The sequence below is a fragment of the Marmota flaviventris genome, chromosome 1, assembly GCF_047511675.1.
Source record: "Marmota flaviventris isolate mMarFla1 chromosome 1, mMarFla1.hap1, whole genome shotgun sequence".
Taxonomy (NCBI): Eukaryota; Metazoa; Chordata; class Mammalia; order Rodentia; family Sciuridae; genus Marmota; species Marmota flaviventris.
In genome coordinates, this window is record NC_092498.1 from 9,638,727 (window position 1) to 9,658,191 (window position 19,465).

Consider the following 19,465-nt stretch of genomic DNA (forward strand, 5'->3'; position numbering starts at 1 on the left):
AGTTCATCTTATAAAATATTTAGTTTATTTAATTGAAAGAAATATTGTGAAATTAAAAATGCCACTTGAATTTAGAATCTGGTTTTACCTTTTTCTATTTCTAGATTTGAAAATTTTTAATTCAAAAAAATGTCCTCTAGCTATGGCCTTTGTTATTTTATTGGAAACATAACTAAAAAGTGAAAATTTACTGCCTTAGAAAGTAAAAAACAGTTCAATTCTTTCTCTATTCCCGGATATCTGGAGATAGAAAGGTATAGACATAGACCTTGATTCAAAGGATCATTGGAGATAATTTATTTTGAACTCAAAATCTACCTTTGAAAAGAGACAAAGCACTCTGGGAAGTCCCCACACTAGCCTGCACAATACCTCACGTGGGGAGATGAGACAATGTTTTATGCAGCCTGTGACCTCAAGGTTGCAGTGTCCTGTGTCTTGTCAGAGCTCTGGGCTCCAGGTGACCTGTGGAGGCATCTGGGGTTGAGGTACAGGCCCTAGGAGATTAGGACTGGGAGGACTGAGGGGTAAGTGGGACAGGCCAGCAGCTGAGAAGTGACAGGGACCAAGTTGCTCTAAAATGTTTTATAAATCCATGGCGAGTTCCACAGGCACTCTGCTCTGTGCCTGTGTTTGGAATACGACAGATTTTCTTTTTACATGAGAATCAGCCTCAGGATGGATATTGGTTAGTACAGCACAATATTAAAAGGAGCTTCTAACAAAAGCAATAGGTAAAGAGACAAGACAGTTTACAGAGAAAATGATGCCATCTAACTGTTGGGACCAAAAAACTAGAGTTGAAGCCCTGGGTTTCCATGCGATGTTGTTCTCCAGGGTCGTCTTTAATTCTTCTGGTCACAATCACCACAATCAATCACTCCCTCCATATTTGTTGCTCCATGCCTGTTTCTCTTCCTCGGGCTCATGAGAGAATAAGGAGGGTGTTTTCAATCTTTTTGTCCAAAGATTAAGCAATTTATGTTCTATAAGTTTCTTTTAATGGAATGGTAGCAACCCAGAAACAGACAAGTGAAAAGTGTTTCAATATTATGTTCTAGGTTTTTAATTATTTATCTTTTTTAACCTAATCCCTCAGACAAGTTTCTTACAAGGATATTGATTTTTTTTTTCCTTTTCATGTGCACCAAAGAACAAGGTGAGATTCTTTCTTCTTCTCTTTTTTTAAAACAGAAGCTTACCTTCCTCAGGTTTTATGGGCCTTTTTATTTTCATTTTTTTTCCAGGCCTGAGTAAGGAAGGGAGCCCAGGATACAGTTCTGAATGTGGTCTTCCACGGCTGAGAAGTGGCAGTGACACAGCGTTCTGGTGGCAGCGATGGTTGCTGGGGTTTTCCTGCCTCATGCTGTGTCCCTTTCCTCATTGACACTGCAGAATCTGCCCTGAACCAGACCTCTGATAAGACAGGGACATATGTCACGGTCCCTGTCCTCCTGCGGCCACTGATAGGTGCCCTGCCTCAGAGCCTCTTTGGCTGAAGAAAAATCACACATCATTTATCTACAGTGAGATCCAGAATGAGCTTTTAGGTTTGTCCCGAGGAATACTGGCCTGCATTCTATTTTATCCTTGTTCTGCTTCGCCTGTCCCAGCACTTATCTATGAGCAGTCTCACATCCTGACCCTTCTTGCTGGCGCACTTGGCTGCAGGTCACAGACCAGCTCTTCCTGCACAGGGCCTGTCATGGCCGGGTTGTGTATCTTTGTGTAACCTGTGACTCAAGACTCCACATGAAATTAGGAACTGGCCAGACAGGTCTATTAAAAGTGGATAACAAGAGTGGCTTACATGGGGAGTTGTAGTAGTACGTATGCAAGAAAATTCAAAGAGAAATAGGATAGAACTTTAACAGAAGTACTTAGAAATGAAGTCGTTTTCCACATTTTCAGAGTAGCATGCATTCTATTATTATAGTTTGTTTTACATATTTTATACCAATGTATAATTCACATTAACTGCTATGTAGTTTATGTTATATGAATGAAAACACATGTGTATATCCACATGCACACCCCTTGCACATATGCATACTGCCTAACGTGGTAGCATCTAAAGACAAGAACAATGAGTATGTTTGCACTTCCTTCTGGGACATGTCAGTGAACGTTAACTTCTGAATTGAGAATTTCTCCTGGACTTACTTGGTCAGGGTTTTAGACAGCTCTGTTTCTACTTTTATAAGATTGGGGTGGGGGGTGCCACATGGCATTGGCAGGATATTTTAAGTTGTGAATAAATAGCTGTAAATCATTCATGTGAATTCAGCGTTGGAAATCTTTTTACTGAAGGTTTTACATTGCAATTTACTTGTCACCTGTAACACGGACATATGTGACTTTCCCCATTACTTCAATATGAAATTTCAGGCAGGAGTTTCAGGTAAACTAGAGTAAACTTATAAGGCTCTTTCCAACACATGAAAAGAGACAGACCTGGAAGTCCTGGGTGTCCTTTTGTCCCACCCCACCGCAAGTTCTTGCACATACAACATATGTACACGCAAACACAAACACACAGGTAGATTAGCTGACAGGTGACTTGACACACAACTCTTTGAACACCATAAAAGCCATTGAATTCTCCACTTTAAATTGGTCCATTTTATAATAGATGAATAAGTATATCAGTTTTAAAAAAAAATCAGTCATGCACTCATTACGCCCCTGTGTGCCTCCATCTCCAACAGGACACACCTATCAATCAAAGAGCTTCTTCCACTATTTTGTAGGCACAGGGATATTCCCTGCCCTCATCCCTATAAATATGCACAGCATTACCAGGGTAGAGACCTTTATCTGCCAGGACTGTGTCGCTGGTGATGCAGACCTTCTAAGCCTGGCAAAGAATGAGAGATGAGGGTCAAGGGCCTCGCTGCACTCCACTATCTCCTGGATTTTATGATCCCTCCACCAGCCCATGTGATGAGTTTGTGCTTCAGCTGACTACCCACCACCAGTGCTGTATGTCTGCACACTTCTGAACAGCCACGGTTTTCCCTGTAATATTCACCTTCATGCATTCAGTAAAGTGCAAGTGTAGAGAGAGGACAGTGAAGAAGACAGATGCTCTTCCTGCTCTTGGGAACCCACATTATCAGAATTCTCAACCCCTTTGTACTTTAATCACCATTTTCAGAAATACATGCCTGTTTCATTAATTGATTTTAAAAGTGTTTATCTTTTAAATAAGCTATGGTATGCTTTTTCTCTTTAAAATAATAGTACGCATAGTTACATATATGTATACTTACATCAACTTAAAATTTCTCTTAGATTATGCATGTTTCATTTCGACTGTTACTCATATTTTGTCACATGAATCTCATTTCTCAAATATTCTCAATTTCAAAGCAAGGCTGGTTTACACAATTTGTAACACTCTCATAAAACCTGAAGAATAATTCTGTCTACAGGGTCACTGTGCTTGTTTATAAACAATAAACACAAAGGCACACGTATGGATTTTCATCTGCTCACTATCTGTTAGGTAGATATTCATCTGTTGTGAATCTCTACTCTCTTTGTTAAATTATGTTTCTTTCTGCAATGCCAAAAGTGTCACGAAAAACATCTTTTTTTTTTTTTTTTTTTTTTTTTGCTCTTTCCTCCCAAACACCTGCACAGAACTCTTGAGCAGAGATCAAAGAGAATGTAATCTATTAGAGTGTGATAAGCAATGGGCCATGTCATCCCAGCACCTGCCTTCCATTACCCCACAGATCCACAAATTGAAGAGCAGAAAGAGCTAGAGATTGAAACTAGGAGAAATAATCATAGAAATAGAAAAAATAAATGAGAAGTGAGGAGAAATAACCCAAACAGAGCTAATTGTCCTGTTATTCCTTATAAAATGTGGCATGGGTAATAATCAACAGACAACATGATCTCCCTCATAAATGACTATCAGAGACCTACCCTGGCATTTGGTCATGTTTTAGAAGATGCTTCTTTTTTTTCCTCCTCAAATGCTAAACTACTGGAGTCCTGGCTTCATTTTATTTCCTGTTGGGTTTCCACTTGTACATTTTAGGCATTTTCCCCTTGCACAAGCATTCATAGACGGGACCTATTCACCAGATGTCATCTTCCTTATGCTTGCTTATTATTCTTTCTACATTACCTCAAACCAGGAGATTTATTTCCTTTTCCTTTCTCTAAGCCTATCTATTATTTTCCTTTGCAGAAAATCAACATCAATTCATCCTTCAAACACTAGAGCTTAAAATTCTTGCAGTTAAGATGCTTTATATTAAAGGAGAGAAAAATCCACTAAAGAGCAGATTGGAGCAACGGCAGGGACACTAGCTTCTTTTCAGGAGGCAATTATGATAGAGGCTATGGACAACCTCAGCTGAAAAAGAAGCTACTTGGAGAAGCCCTCTTCTAATCAAGTGAAATTCTCTAAGTGTTTAGACACAATGGTCCTCATGAAACCAATTTGCTGAATGTACCCCTCACACACTTCGCCACTCCACTTAGAAAACATACTGTACCCAAAGCAAGGGAAAACAGAGAACTGACGTGTTTTCAGTGAGGTGCCACACAAAAGCACCAAAAATGACCTTCTGGCCACGAGGAAGTCTTCAGATAATTGACCTACAAAGAGCCATTATCACACCACAGAGCAATTGGGGTAACCATCAGAACACTCACTCTCTAACTAAGCTCCTGGCTTTTTTTGAGCCTAAAAGATGCCGATCTTTTCTTGGGGATTTCCATCAGTCTTTGTATAATTTCTTTGTGAACTCCAGATAGAAATAGTCCAAAGAAGCAAATAACAAAACAAAGCCATAAATACAACAAGTAGTGTATATTCTTAATATAAAAATGTTTCACTCAGATATTTTATTTTGAAGGCAGAGGTGTCGACTCCTATCTCGTTCTGTCTACCAACAGCCCTTGGCATCAGAACAGGGAGGTGCAGCACGGGCTGACCCTGGCCAGGGACTACTGCACTCCAACAGGACTTCCTTACAGTATGACCTCACCTCAGGAAGTGCACATCCTTACTCTGAAGTTTCAAAAGCCACTCAGTCTCCAGTGGTGCTTGCCTCTCCGTAGGCACTAGAGAAGACTTTGCAGTCAGACAGACTCCCTCCTTCCTCTCCTGATCCTGCCATTCCTTGGCTATGGTGTGGCCACGCACTTAATCCCCCCTGCCCACAGTTCTGGGGATTGAACCAGGGCCTCATACTTACAGCCCAAGTGCTCTACCACTGAGCCACGGCCCCGACCCCATGATTTAGCCTTTCTGATCCCCAGGACCCTCTTCTCAAGCTGCGATAACAGCATCATCCATGTTCTGGGACTGCTCTTAGTGATACCTGAGATGATGCCTTATAGTTCTGACCTAGTGCCTGGCACCCAAAGTACTCAGCCACCAGTAATCACTGCCGACATTACTGTGGCTACCCAAGTCAACTCTGCTCCCTGAGGGAGGGGCCTGGACGTTAAGATTAAAGTTCATGTGCAGAGATCATGTTGACCAGTCTTGGTGGATGGTTCATGATAAGTGGTGGGGAGGGCTTACAGAAAGACAGTTTATATTCAAGGAGATGTTATTCAACCTGCAGTATGGTTTCCTCCCCCATAAGATGGGGATAATGAGAATCTATCTTGGATGGCTCTTTGGGGGCTGACATGATATGAGATAATACCTACAGCGCTGTTAGCATGCCCAGGATGTGGCACACAGTAAGTGCTCATTGAAAGTTAGTGGTTATAGGTATTTTCTTAAAAACATAGAATGATGTCATCTGCTGCTTTTTCCAGTAAAGCATTTTATCCTTTTTATGTAGTGCTGATTAGAACAGAATTTTTCACCAGTTTCTTCTTTTTTGGCATTATATTTTGTTAATTATTACTTTAATTCTACAGATTTATGTGTATAGTTGACGATTTGATTCATATTCATAGTGGGTAATGACCAAATCATGACAGCTCACAAAAACCTATTATATGTTTGATGAAAAACTAGGAGGAGCTAAAAGTCTCCAAACACAAGGTTACGATTAGTAGATGAGAACATTACCCTAATGTGCTCAGAACATAATATATATAAGCACTGAAACATCACCTTATACCTCAAAGCCTCATAAATATGTATATTTATTACATATTAAACAAATATAAATTTTAATAATTAATAAGATGAAAATAAATGTTCACTACTTTCTCTCAGGTAGAAAAACATGCTACTTCTCCACCTCAACCCTGGATTCATCTAAGGAAAATAAGTAATGTGCTACTAAGCTCATGAATGCATCAGTGATCTGCTATTTTTGAGATAAAATCTGAATGAGAGAGGAAGTGTAACAGTAAGTTTGGGGAAAATTAAGAAATAAGGAGAAGGAAACTCCCATGCCGGGGACAGGGACCCAGAGTCCACAGCTGAGTCAGCACAGGGATGAGGGGAGAGGACCCAGGAGCAGGAAAGCACAGGCTGTTCAGGGGAGAGCTGGGCCGGGGGAGCAGGAAGAGGATCTCAGGAGGTTGAGCTTCCTTAGGATTTGCAGTGGGCTCTTAGCCAACCCAAGATCTGGAAAGCCAGTCATTCTCAAGTATAAGATACATTGAGAAATGTAAAACTAAAAAGCCAGTATGCCTTTATGTTTCTGCAATTTCACTCTTCTGCAAGGTGTCCCAATTAACGTGTCAAGAGCAATCCACAGGATGGAAACTCACCGCACACGTGTAGCACTGCTATAAGCCACTTAAACCTGCCGTGTAAGTATCAGGGTTTTTGTATATCTCAGTAAGCCTTGGGTATTTAGACCTATGTGTAAACAGTTAAATCACTTTCAGAATTTAAATAGTCCCATAGGGAACTTTAAATTCAGAAAGACCCTGCTTATGACACTGTTCTTGTACTACCCAAAGAGATGACTTTGTCAGTTGTGAGACATCTTTGAACCTCAAGTTTTCCTGATAAAAGATATCAGACTAAATGGCTAATAGTTCTGTTAATAATTTATCTCTACTTCTAATTTTCTTCTCTGGAGAAGTTTACATGAACAAAATGAGAATAATAATAATAATGGAGGTTAAAATGACATGCAGCTTCAAAAACCATATCCAAAATCAAGCAATGGAATTTTGGATTCTTTTTGCCGTGTGTGTGTATGTGTGTGTGTGTGTGTGTGTGTGTGTGTGATTTTATATATATATATATATATATATATATATATATATATATATATGAATGAATCATACATATAAACCTTAAATAATAGATAAAATATTATATATATATATATATATATATATATATATATCTCACATTAAAAAATCATTTTTAAATCCATGAAGATTTACATATTTTTTATGGACTACCAAGTACAATTTCAAACAAAAAAATAGGATGAATACACACACACATACACACACACACATATATGTGTGTGTGTGTGTTTATATACATATAAACAGTTAAATCACATACATGTTTATATATGTGTGTGTGTTTATACATATACATACATATATATATATACATACATATATATATATATATATATAAAATGTATGTATGGTATAGCAAGGCTGCCTTCACGTCCCACCCACCTTGTACAACAAAGTAAAGGTCCTTTGTCAGAGCCTTCAGGAACTTAACACTGCAGGGATACAGGGATTTCTTGTAAGGCTTAATAATTTAAATCATTGTCAGTTCTTCCTTTTGGATATGCTATCAATTGGGAATAGTCATAAACTCCTCTTTAGTTTAGTCAGTTTCTTTTAACCTTGATGTGAGCTTATAGACAGGAATATAATGGTGTTCACCTCAAGCAACCAATAGGTTGGACTCATCACTAGAACTCCTTTGGGTTGTCACACAATCTGCCTACAGAGCAGGAGTGAGCACAAGGGGTGCCTGGGTGGATTGAAGTTACGATCCACCCCGTATGTGACTGTGTGGGTTATGGCAATAATTACATGGATGTCCTACAGGACAAAGACAATTTCTACAACTCAAATGCTTTAGATATTGATGTTGTTTTCATTCTTTCAGAAAAAAAAGGGCTAGAATAAATATGATCAACCCTGACTTCAAAAATAAAACCAATATCTTGTTATAGCCTCCTATAACAGCATTTTGCAATGCTACATCTAATTGCTTCTTTAAAACAGTCCCAGGTCTACCTAGGTCAGGTTAAGAATCCCCTTTTTGTCTGTCTGCAGGGGACAGAGGCACTCTGCTCATGGTTATCACACACCAGCATCTGTTCAACTTTTCAGAGTCCTGGTCCTAAGAAAACAGGCATCAGGAAGGGTCAAGTGAAAGAGCATTTTCTAAGTGTGAGGACACAGTGCGGACAATGTTGAGCAGAAGTGCACCTGTTGTGACTTCTGAGGGATGGGGAGATGGAACAAAGCACTTAACTGCTGGGGAACATGAAGCAGAGGCAAGAGAGCCTCCTGTGGAAAAAGAAATGCTGGTGAAAGCAAAAGAAAGAAAAGCAAGACGTGTGACAGGAAGAGCACGTTGACTTCCTGTTCAGTAGAGGACTTTCAAGTCATTTTCACATTTAAGATATATTAAGAAACATGAAATGAAAAAAAAAAACCTGTATGCCTTTATGTTTCTGCAATTTCACTCTTCTCCAAGGTGTCCTGATTAATGTATCCAGGAATCCCTTGGTCTGGATGACTTATGATGGTACTGAGAGAGTTTGTGAAGCATTTCTTTGATCATTTGAGTGTACCACTCAGCAAAATTTCATAAACCATCATTTTTCTGAGGTTTTGATTTAATTCAGTGTGTGACTGACATTATTATTCAAATTGTGAATGTTATATTTTTGAAGTTCAGGGGTGTATGATTGGCATGAATATGCCTAATAATGCTATGATAGCACATTCCTCTCCACGTCTGCCTCTGGCAGTGACCAAAGGGTCAATTTCAGGTTTAAGTCCAGAATACAGCTGAGACACAGGGTTATGAGAGGATTTTGAAATCATAGCTTAGACTTGGCAAAGGGAGCCCTAACATTTTCTATACAAACAAATAAATGCCAGAGCAGAGTCCCAATGTCAGAGCTTTTGAAAGAAATCTAGCTTGGCTCAACCAGAGTTAGCTGTGAGTGTTGAGATGATTTGACCTATAAATAAAATGCTCTCTACAAATAATCAGTGAGGCCAAAGAGAAGTTAAAATTTTGAGTGTTAGTGGTTGATCTTAGCTGCATACTGGACAATGATGACAAAGTAACCAATATGATCTGAGCATGGCCTGTGGAATAACGACCATTGCTGGTACAATGTCACCAAGTAACTTTAGATTTACTTGGTTATTTACACACAGAATCATCACAGGAAAAAAAAAAAAAAACTGGAAAATATATTGAAAGTCACAGTTCGTTTTAGCAATTTTTTAGATGAGGAGATGCTCAAGCTTGTTTCAATTAACACTCCCTATGTCTGAATCTTTAGAGTTATAACACTTTTTCAAAAAAAAAAAAATTAAGTGCAATTTATTTAACATAAAATCCAGCCTCTTTAGTATACTATCCCAGAAGTTTTGATAAATGCAAAAATTGGGACACCACCAGCCCATTCAGGACCTAGGAGAGCCCCATAACTCTGCAGCATTCCTTTGAACACATCTGTAATCATCCACAGCCCCACTCTCACGACCTGGAAATTCCTCTTCTGTCTCTTTAGTTTTGCCTTTGCAACCTATATTTTAGTAGCAGGAAAATTGCACCTGTTTTTCAAGATGTTTGGAAACAATAACTGTATAAATTAGTGTATATACTGTACCTACCCAGCAGTTTCCTAAACGTGAAGGCTGCACCTCTGATTTGCTACTGGAATAGACCCCTCTTCTCCCTGCCCCACTGCCCTACCCAAGATGAGAGAAGGGCATTTGTGTGCTTTTGGCAGAAAAGTCTGATACTCTGACAAACTGATGCTTTAAATATCTGCTCAACGTTTACCTGAGGAAGAGCCCAGCACCTGGTTGAGAGCACAGGCAGGAGAGGAGGACTCTGCAAGGCAGAACCCTTGCTTCCTGCGTAATCCATGCAGCCCCCAAACACACAGCAATTGGCCAACAATTTGGGGTTTTTTTAAGCTTTACTGTCAGAGCTTGGCTTATTAAAGTCCACACCCAAGAATATTTTTAATACATCCAATATTCTATTTATTTAGAATCCTTTGATTTTCACAGATGCATTTTTCTTCTCTTTACATATTCAGGAATGTATTATTACTCAATTGCATGAGATGGTCCAATGTACCTTTTGTTCTTTCTCTCTCTAGTCACCTCTATTCCTAACCTAAGGAGATCAGCAGCCCCCAGAGTCCCCATGCACTGGAGAGTCTCATCCTCTCCCCTAACTTTAGAGCAGCATGGGGGGAATGTGACCAGTGATATGGGAGGATCATGTCCTCACTGCTACTGACTAGGGAACAGAGGGGTGGGAACAGTTCTGCTAGGAACCTGAGAACCAGCATTGACTCTTTCAGGAAGCTCTCAAATGGAAACAGTGTAATTTGCGGTTGAATTTTTACACTCTAATAATACAACACATTCTGGTATTTTTCATTTCTTCTTTTCTTCATTCATCCAGTAATATTTGAGTGCCAGCTATATTTCAAACACTCTACTAGTCACTGGGTGCTTTCTTTGCCCTCAGAGAGTGCAGGTTAACTGAGGTTAAATTAGCCCCTGTAAACTGGTTTGAGATCCTGCCACTCTTTGTTATTTCCTATGGAAATTGTATATCCAGTTAAAGTTCCAAGCAGTAGATTTGCAAATACACTTTGGTAATCCCAGAACTATTTTTCAATTTGCTGTTGCTTGCATATTTAAAATGAACAACAACTCCTATTAATCATCAATATATCTCATTTCTGTTGAATTGAAGTGCCATTGCTTTAATTGGAGTGAGGGACAGAAAAGTGGATTGCTGTCACTGAGTGTTGGGTTTAAGAAATTCCCTTTTCCCTTGGATCAGACATGCGCCACACAAGATTTAGGGGGGGGAAAGAAACCACTAGTATTAAATTCATTGTGTTTGCTTCTTCTTCCTCCACATATTAGAAATGGAAGCTTGTCATCAACATTGGGTGATTGGTTGCATTTTAATACTCAGTGTTTAATGACTGGCATGTGATAAATCTCGCATTAAAATATTCATGAATAATCAGATTAAATGTCACATCTCCAAAGAAAGATCATCTGATCAGGGGTAACATCAGTTAATTTCTTTATTTGTTTGTAGAGCACTATTAAAGTAGAAGCAATCAGTAGGAAAAACCTCTCTACTAGTGTGTGAATTACATATAAATTAAGTGTTGTCTTGTACTTGGAAGAGCAGAGACAAATCTGAAAATATTACCTTCTCTAGTTTTAAGAAAAATAGATCAGATCAGTTTTCATTAATGTTCTAATCATTTTCGCAGACCAATATGGTACTTCTGCTCTGATTGTCAACATTTTCTAACTGAAGATTAAGGAACTCTGATTTTCATAAAGATTGCGAATAGAGTCCCTCTGGATAATCAAGTATTTGGTAACAAAAGAATTGAAATACCATAATCTTATATTTAAGGTTTGGTTTCATTGTCTTTGTATTTAGCTGATTTGTAGCAATGTACACAAGAAAAAAAAAATGAAGTAAGGAGGTTGTGGGCAGAAGGTCTGAAGCTGGTGTGGGAGTCTTGAAAAAAGGCAATATCACATTATTTCTTGGGAAGTAAAAGGTTCCTCTGAATTGACCCGTGAGATGCTTTTGATGCAAGGTCAAACCCATTATAGGCAGCCTTTCAAAAGATGGAAAAAGGAGAAATGGAGGAAATGTCTGTTCTCTCCTTTGAGGGTACTCAAAAATTATGCATAGAGTTTCCCTACAACTTAGATACATAGTTATTTCTGGGTATCCGAGGGAAACTGGCTCCAGTAATTCCTGGAGCATTGGAGCATCAAATTCCATAGATCCTAAAATCTCATGTATTGTGATATAGTATTTGCATATAACTTATGCACATCCTCCCTTAAATTTTAAATCATCTTCAGGTTTTAAATTTACAATATTGAATTCAAGGCAATTCTATGTAAGCATATTGTTTAAGGAATAATGACAAAGATAAAAGTCTGAATGTGTTCAGTACAGATGCAGCCATCATAGGCCTCACTATGTAATGCATAATGGACATGTGAGATCTACAATGCTCAGAGGAGGAGTCCAGGGGTGCTGAGGCTCCATAGTGTGCGGGGAGACCAATATAAGCTGTGCCCATACATCCTCACTGGTGTAGACTCAGCACAGTGCTTGAAGCATGGCAAATTCAAGTATTGCTTTTGGAAACTTTCTGGAATTTATTCTACAAATATTTTCAGTGGATGGTTGAATCTTCTGATACAGAACTTAAGGATACAGAGGGCCAACTCTAACTTTTCAATGCACCATTCTCATATATATTGTTAGTCAAGATTTTATATTCATTTATCCCTAAATGTTATTGATGACCAAAATTTGCATGCTGTGCAGATAATAGCGGCATTTATACAGGCAATTTATTATGGAATTATATGATGGCCTATCGTGTAGCTTGTGATTAACTTCACACTAACATCAAAGCCATATGGCATCCTAACCATTTGCTGAACAAAGCTGTCTCCTTAATGTCATTTACTGTAGGTTAATTTGTGATTTGGCAGAAATGCGGTAGAACACTATGTCTTCTCAGATATTAGAAATGCATTAATCTTGCTAATCTTCACCTTTCTTCCATTCAACACACAATGACCCTGGCCCTAGAGGCGAAAGGCCTCTGCCCCAAAACTCCTCACTTACTGAGTGGGTGGAAGATCTGGTGGACCTTGAGTTTAGGATTGCATCTAGCCTCAACAGTATCATACAGAGGGGATGTAGCTCAGTTGGTAGAGGGCTGCCTCACCTGCACAAGGCCCTGGGTTTGATCCCCAGCATAACAACAACAACAGTATTATACATAAATATTCCTCATAAATAATTCTGAGTGGATGCTCCCTATTGAAAAGAAAAACATATTTATGTTGTAAAACCAGAGGGAAATTACTCATTAAGAGTGAAAAAAGAAAGAAAAAAGAAAAAAAATTCCCTTTATTTCAGAAACTCTGCTTTTATTTTGTTTTTTCCTGATATTGTAGAGTACTTTCTCTCTCTGAATTCAGCCATTCTTCTAATTATTTTTATTCTATTATTTTGCTTACTGATATTCCTATGTGAACATTCAGGTAAGTGACCATCTAATTTCAAAGTAACTTACTCAAAATGCTAACTCACATAATGGTTGAACCTTTGACTAAAATCTAGAGTCCTGATGAATGCTATCATAGCTTTCAATAATATGTCATAGATTATATTTTTATATTCTTCATAGCTATACTACTATTTGTAACTTTGCTTTTGAATTATATTTAAAAACAATATGTAATTTGAAAATATAAATCAACATTTACTGATAGTCATTGTAAATTTGATCAATAGGCAAAGATTTTAAAAAGACTTCTGGATTTTATGTAGCACCATAAATTAGAGTGAAGATCTTATCCTTTCAACTATTGTCTAGAAAATGTTGAATTTGAAATTATTAACTTTAAAATATTCATTGGATAATCATTCTTACTTTTCAATAGTTCATATACTCAAATGAGATCTTCTAAAACACATGTCAAAGTTACTTAAGCCTGAATAGATTTTAAATTCTCACTGCTTCTAATCTTACCATCACTGGATGCCAACATATTTGAGACATTTTATATTTAGTGCTGAAATTTTCATTTGCTATATTGTGTTGCTCAGATTTTTTAACAACACTTTTCCCCGAATGTAAAATAAGAAAACTGTATTTATATGAGATGAAAATTGCAACTTCTTTTTTTATTCCCAATGCCAAAAACATTTGCATAGGAATGGTTGGAAATAGGTTTTGGGAATTTATCAACAAAAAACATCATCACTAAGTTTCCACGTAGGTTTCCTGATTAAGCCAAACTCTTTCCTATTCAATCAAGCTCCCTCCTTCACTGGAGAGAACTGAAGCACACAGAGGTACAGTGACATGTCCACAGTCACCTCTATGAGACCAAAGCTCCATCTGCTCTATTAGTAGAGTATCATTGTTGCTACTAAGGCCCTTGGCACAGTAAGCACAGCATACAGGTTGGCCAAATACATGTTAGATCATTTATCAATTTTTAAATAAAATTTTAAAAATCCTTTCTAAACTTTTGCAAACAGACTTTAAATCATCTTATGTTTGTCAGATTTGGAAAATCTGAAGTTGATGGAATAGTAACACAGGAAAGCATCAGCAGATTTACTTCAATTTGGAGGTGGATCACATGCTTTTGTATATGAGTAAGCGATTAGTAAAAATTACCAGCCAGTATTTAGTTTCCTCTAAGATCATTTAAGAATTGGCTGGCTCTTAAAAACCCACAGACTCAGTATGATTCAATAGTGTGCAGCATTGCTGCACATAGGATTTGTTCTTTTCAGAACTCTAATAAAAACCTAGACAGATAAGACCCAAAGGAATCTGGAAGAGAATACAACCTTCTCTTGTGAAGAGCTACTGAAGACCTAGGAACAATTGAGCTTAGTTAATAAATCCATTATAAAGACAGTGCTTGATATTTATCAAGTATACAACAGGTTCTTGAGTAGAAGATGTTGCAGATGTGTCTTGGCATAGAACTACAATGAGAGGGTAGTGGAGGGGTGTAGATTTCAGCCCAGAGTTAGAGACACCGGCATCATCAGCCATATCCACCAATGAAATGAGACCAAAACACCTATGATTCTGGCAGAATTTGACTTTGAAAATATTAATCTACCCCTCTTCAAATTCATTCCATGTGTTTGTCTTAAATTGACCATCTATTTTCATCCCTGTTTTCCTTTCAATGCAGCCTTAGAAATTCATATTTGAGATCAGAATATTCAATGCATTACATGGTTTGATTTATTTTATGGAAAGTTTTCCCTAGCTCTCCAGGACCAGCCTCTTCTTAAAATATGAAAGCTAATATAATACAATATTTATTTCTCCCTAATGAGCTCATCACCGTTGAATTTCCTATGTTAACAGTTGAGTGCAGTTTCTGCATAGAATGTTCTAAAAAATCCTGTTCTGATTTGTTTCTGTTGCTATTAGTTGTACAGACTGTACAATAAAGCTTTGAGATTATTCAAGTAATCAATATTTAACAAAAAATTCTTGTCATATACTGCTGATTTTACAGTTCCAATATCTGCAAACAGCCCAACAAATATCACTGATGGTGGTTATCAAGGTCAATGGAGATTTTAAATAATCAAGGGGATATTTTTTCTTTCAGGAAATATGAGGTGATGCAGTCTTTGGAGTAGAAATCCCATTATTTAAAATATTTTGCATACTAACATAACACAAATACTATTGAAATAATACATGAAGGAACACTTTTCAAATGCTCTGTAGTACATTTAAAAATATGTATTTCTGATAGAAAGCATTTAAAGTGCTATAACTAAGAAATGCCATGTAAGCAAAAAAATGTTGACTTCCTATGAGTTTAGCAGATTATTAAAATCATGTAGCAAATGATAGGACAAGGACTAAATTTGTTATACCCACATTAGCTTTTCAATTTTTAGAAAGTGTGAAATTACACACACACACACACACACACCAGGAGATAACTACATCCAGCTGATTACTACTTACAATACCTCATATGTTTTCATTTTTGTGCTGCAAACACTTTAAATACATTCTCATCATGTTATACAACCTACCTCTGGAACCTATCCTCCCATCTAAATGACATTTTATCCTTTTGCCAACTTCTCCACCTCACCCCCAAACACTTCATCCCTGGTCACCACTATTCTACTGTCTACTCCTATGAAGTCAGGTTTTTGGGGTTTTTTGTTTGTTTGTTTTGATTCCCCATCTGAGTGACAAAGTGCTCAAATATTTTCATGGGTGAATGTGACCCTCTGTCTCTTGACTTATAAAATGCTCTCACTCTAGATTTATTAGCACCTTGTCTCTTCTTGAGACACCTGTCTGCATGCTGAGAGAAAGAGTGGCCTGAACCCAGCTCAGTCTGAAGAGTTCTTTCTGCTTAAAGCAAGTGGGAAAGATACCTGGTATGAGCACACAAGTGGCTCGCAGCATTTCCACATGGGACAGATAAATGTCTCTTGGGAAGAGCTGGGTGAACGATCACTGTATAGATAATCACACATATATGCGTTCATACGCTCATTCACAAACACACATAAATTTCTGTATACATAATATCTGCTTTCCCAATGAAACAGAATGACAAAACTGAGGAATTAAAGCCAAATTTAAAACCAGTTGAGTTGTGCAAAAAGAAGGAAACAGGAGAAATTATCACTAATCCATTTTGACCCATAAGGTACTTCCATGTAGCTGGAAAAAAACCTCATATTTCTGAATATACTTGTTTTCGATATATAAAATGTTTTTGATCTGAATAGTGAAGTTGGTGAGAAGAATATTATACCTCTACCTCAAATCATGATGAAATAATAATGCCCTTAAATAAAAGGATGAAAAATTAAAGGTCATTGCATATCATTTTTAAGTTCCCTGACTTAAAATTAAAAATTCTACTTTCAATGTTAACTAAGCCAGCTTTCTACAAAATGTTTAAAGAATTGCATTATAGAGAACGATACAAAGAGTTAATTATTATAATCAACATATCTCAAAACTTTGGTTTGGAAATCTTTTACTCCGTCTTTTAATTCTGACCAATGAAGTATTTTTTCCTAGTCCCGGTACAAATTTTCTTTCTTTTGCATAATCACTCAGCTTTTGTCTGATCAACTATTCAGTTAACATGAAGTGATATGCATTTTCATACATAATGCATAAAATATCAACCAGTCAATTAAGGAAAGAAAGAGAAACAAGCCTGGAAATAGAAAATCAGCACAGACCTGTGGGGTTAGACATGACCCGACAGATCTGGGGCTATAATGTGGCTTCCACGGTTGGCCTGTGTGGTTATAACAAGTTTGTCATGACACTGTGGGAATGAGATAAACTGCTAGAGAAAGCACCAGGGCCTCATTCACAAATGCCAACAAAATTGGGCTCTTCTAATACTATAGCTATGAACTCAATGAAGATAGTATTTAAGAAACAAAAATATTTCAATTTTTTGTGAATGTTCTTTATACCTTTGATCTAGTCTTTAGTCTGTGAGGAGTTTATTTTTGTATGTACAAATAAATTATGAAGAAAAAACATTCATTGATATCCAACTCTAACTCGGCAGGCATTTATAATCCAGTAAATAATTATTTTTACTGTTTGGATGCCTATTTTCACCATCTGTTAGAACCTGTGATTTCATTTCATTCTTGTTGGCCTTTTTGTTTTAGATGATCATGGTCCTAATTTCGAGACATTCCTCAATGTTTTGTGGAACACTGATTTGTTGGCTTTTTATCACCATGAACAAAATACCTGATAAGAATAACTGAGAGGAGAAAGAGTGTATTGGGGGCTCATAGTTTCAGAGGTTTCAGCCCACAGTTCACTGGCTCCCTTGTTCTGGGCTTGAGGTGAGGCAGAACATCATGGCGGAAAGGCATGGTGGAGGGAAGCTGCTCAGCTCATGACAGTTAGGAAGAAGAGAGCAAGCAAGGTGACAGAGAGAAATATGAACCCCAAAGGCATGTTGTCAGTGATCCACTTCTTCTAGCTATTTAGTTCATCTGACTACAGTTACCACCCAGTAAGCCATTTAAATTATTAATCCATCAAATGGACGAATCCTCTGATGAGGTTATAGCTCTCATAATTTAATAATTTGACCTCTGGACATTCTTACATTGCTAGCATTAGATTTTGGATGACATCTCATATCCAAATCACGTAACCACTGGTTTTATATATTTTCACATTACTAGGAAAGTTACCTCTCCAGATTTCTCTGAACATTGCTTGCTTATTGTTACATGTGAAAAAATGTCTGGTTTCCTCCAAAATTCTCATTTCAGAGTCTTATTTGGATTAAATTCAGTCAATAAATTAATGAATGCCATTGACATTTATAACATATAAGATCCCAATGAGAAATCAAAAAAACATATGTACATGTATGTTTTTAATGCAGAGAGTACAAATACATTTTTCTTTTTAACTTCTTGAATGCATCTACCTAGGCACCATCTTGAATATTGGCCCCAGGCCCTTGCTTCCGCTAGACTTCTTGACCTTGGATTACTGGATGGTATTGAGCGTATCCTTCCTTCCACCCCAGATATTTCCTTGTGTCTTGTATAATTCCCAGGCAATATCATTAGGGAGAAACATCGAGTAGCATTTTTCTCCTCAGAATTCATAATCCCTTCCTCCTGCCTCGTGTTCCATGGCAGGGTTCAGACAAGAAAATGCTATCATACCTCAACATAACCACTATTCATTCTCTTTTTGCTCACTTGGTAAAGGGAAATTGGATTCTCACAGCCCAATTCCCTAAACAAGTCCCTAGCAAAATGATACCTTATAAATGATTATATAAGAAAAAAAAAGGTGACTATAAGAAACAACAATAACAACAACAAAAGATTAGTGCTTAACCTTTCTAGATTTTGTAAAGCAGAAGGGGTCTGCCATGTCATTTTGGGAGAATAATTCTCTGGCTGTTATCTTAGTAGTGTGCAAATATTTTCCATAAAGGCATCTGTGATTTAGAAGTCTGTCAAAAATTATTTAAATGAAGTCTTAGGGAAGAAATCCTTAAGGTAATGCCAGATACTGAGCATTAAAAGTTTGCAACAGTGTGAATTTATATTTTTAAGATAGGCATCTCTGTGAGTTTGCAACTATATATACACACACATATATATGTACATATATATATATATAATCAGGAGAATATGTATATATTTCTAAGGTCCTCAAGAGCAATTATGGTTCTAAACACTAAAAGCTATAAAGGTTTCTCTCAAAGAGTTTTTGGGTTTTTCAGTCAACAATATTTGTGAAACTTTCACAAATTTTAGATCTTCATAGGCTTTTACTAACTGTATGACTATTTTCAAAACAATGTTTACTTTTCATGAATATCAACAAAGTAATCAATTTTTTGAAAAAGCACAATAAGGAGATTATTATTCATAATTAAATCTCAATGTTCCCTTCAGCATTTAAAACATCTTGACGGAGAATATAAACACTAAATGCATTGAGATTTTATTATCAATATTAATTTGTATAGGTACATAAACATATGTTTCCTACCAAAAAATATTCAGATCATAGAGTTCTTTATTTTTAATTTCAAAAGACAAATTAGTAACTTTGAACCAGAATATTTGATAATGGCATCACTCTGAATGTTTTCTGGATTCCACTCCCTAAAGCTTTTACATTTGTGTATTTATTATTTATGGATATCCACAAATCTGCCCCCTCCAAAGGAA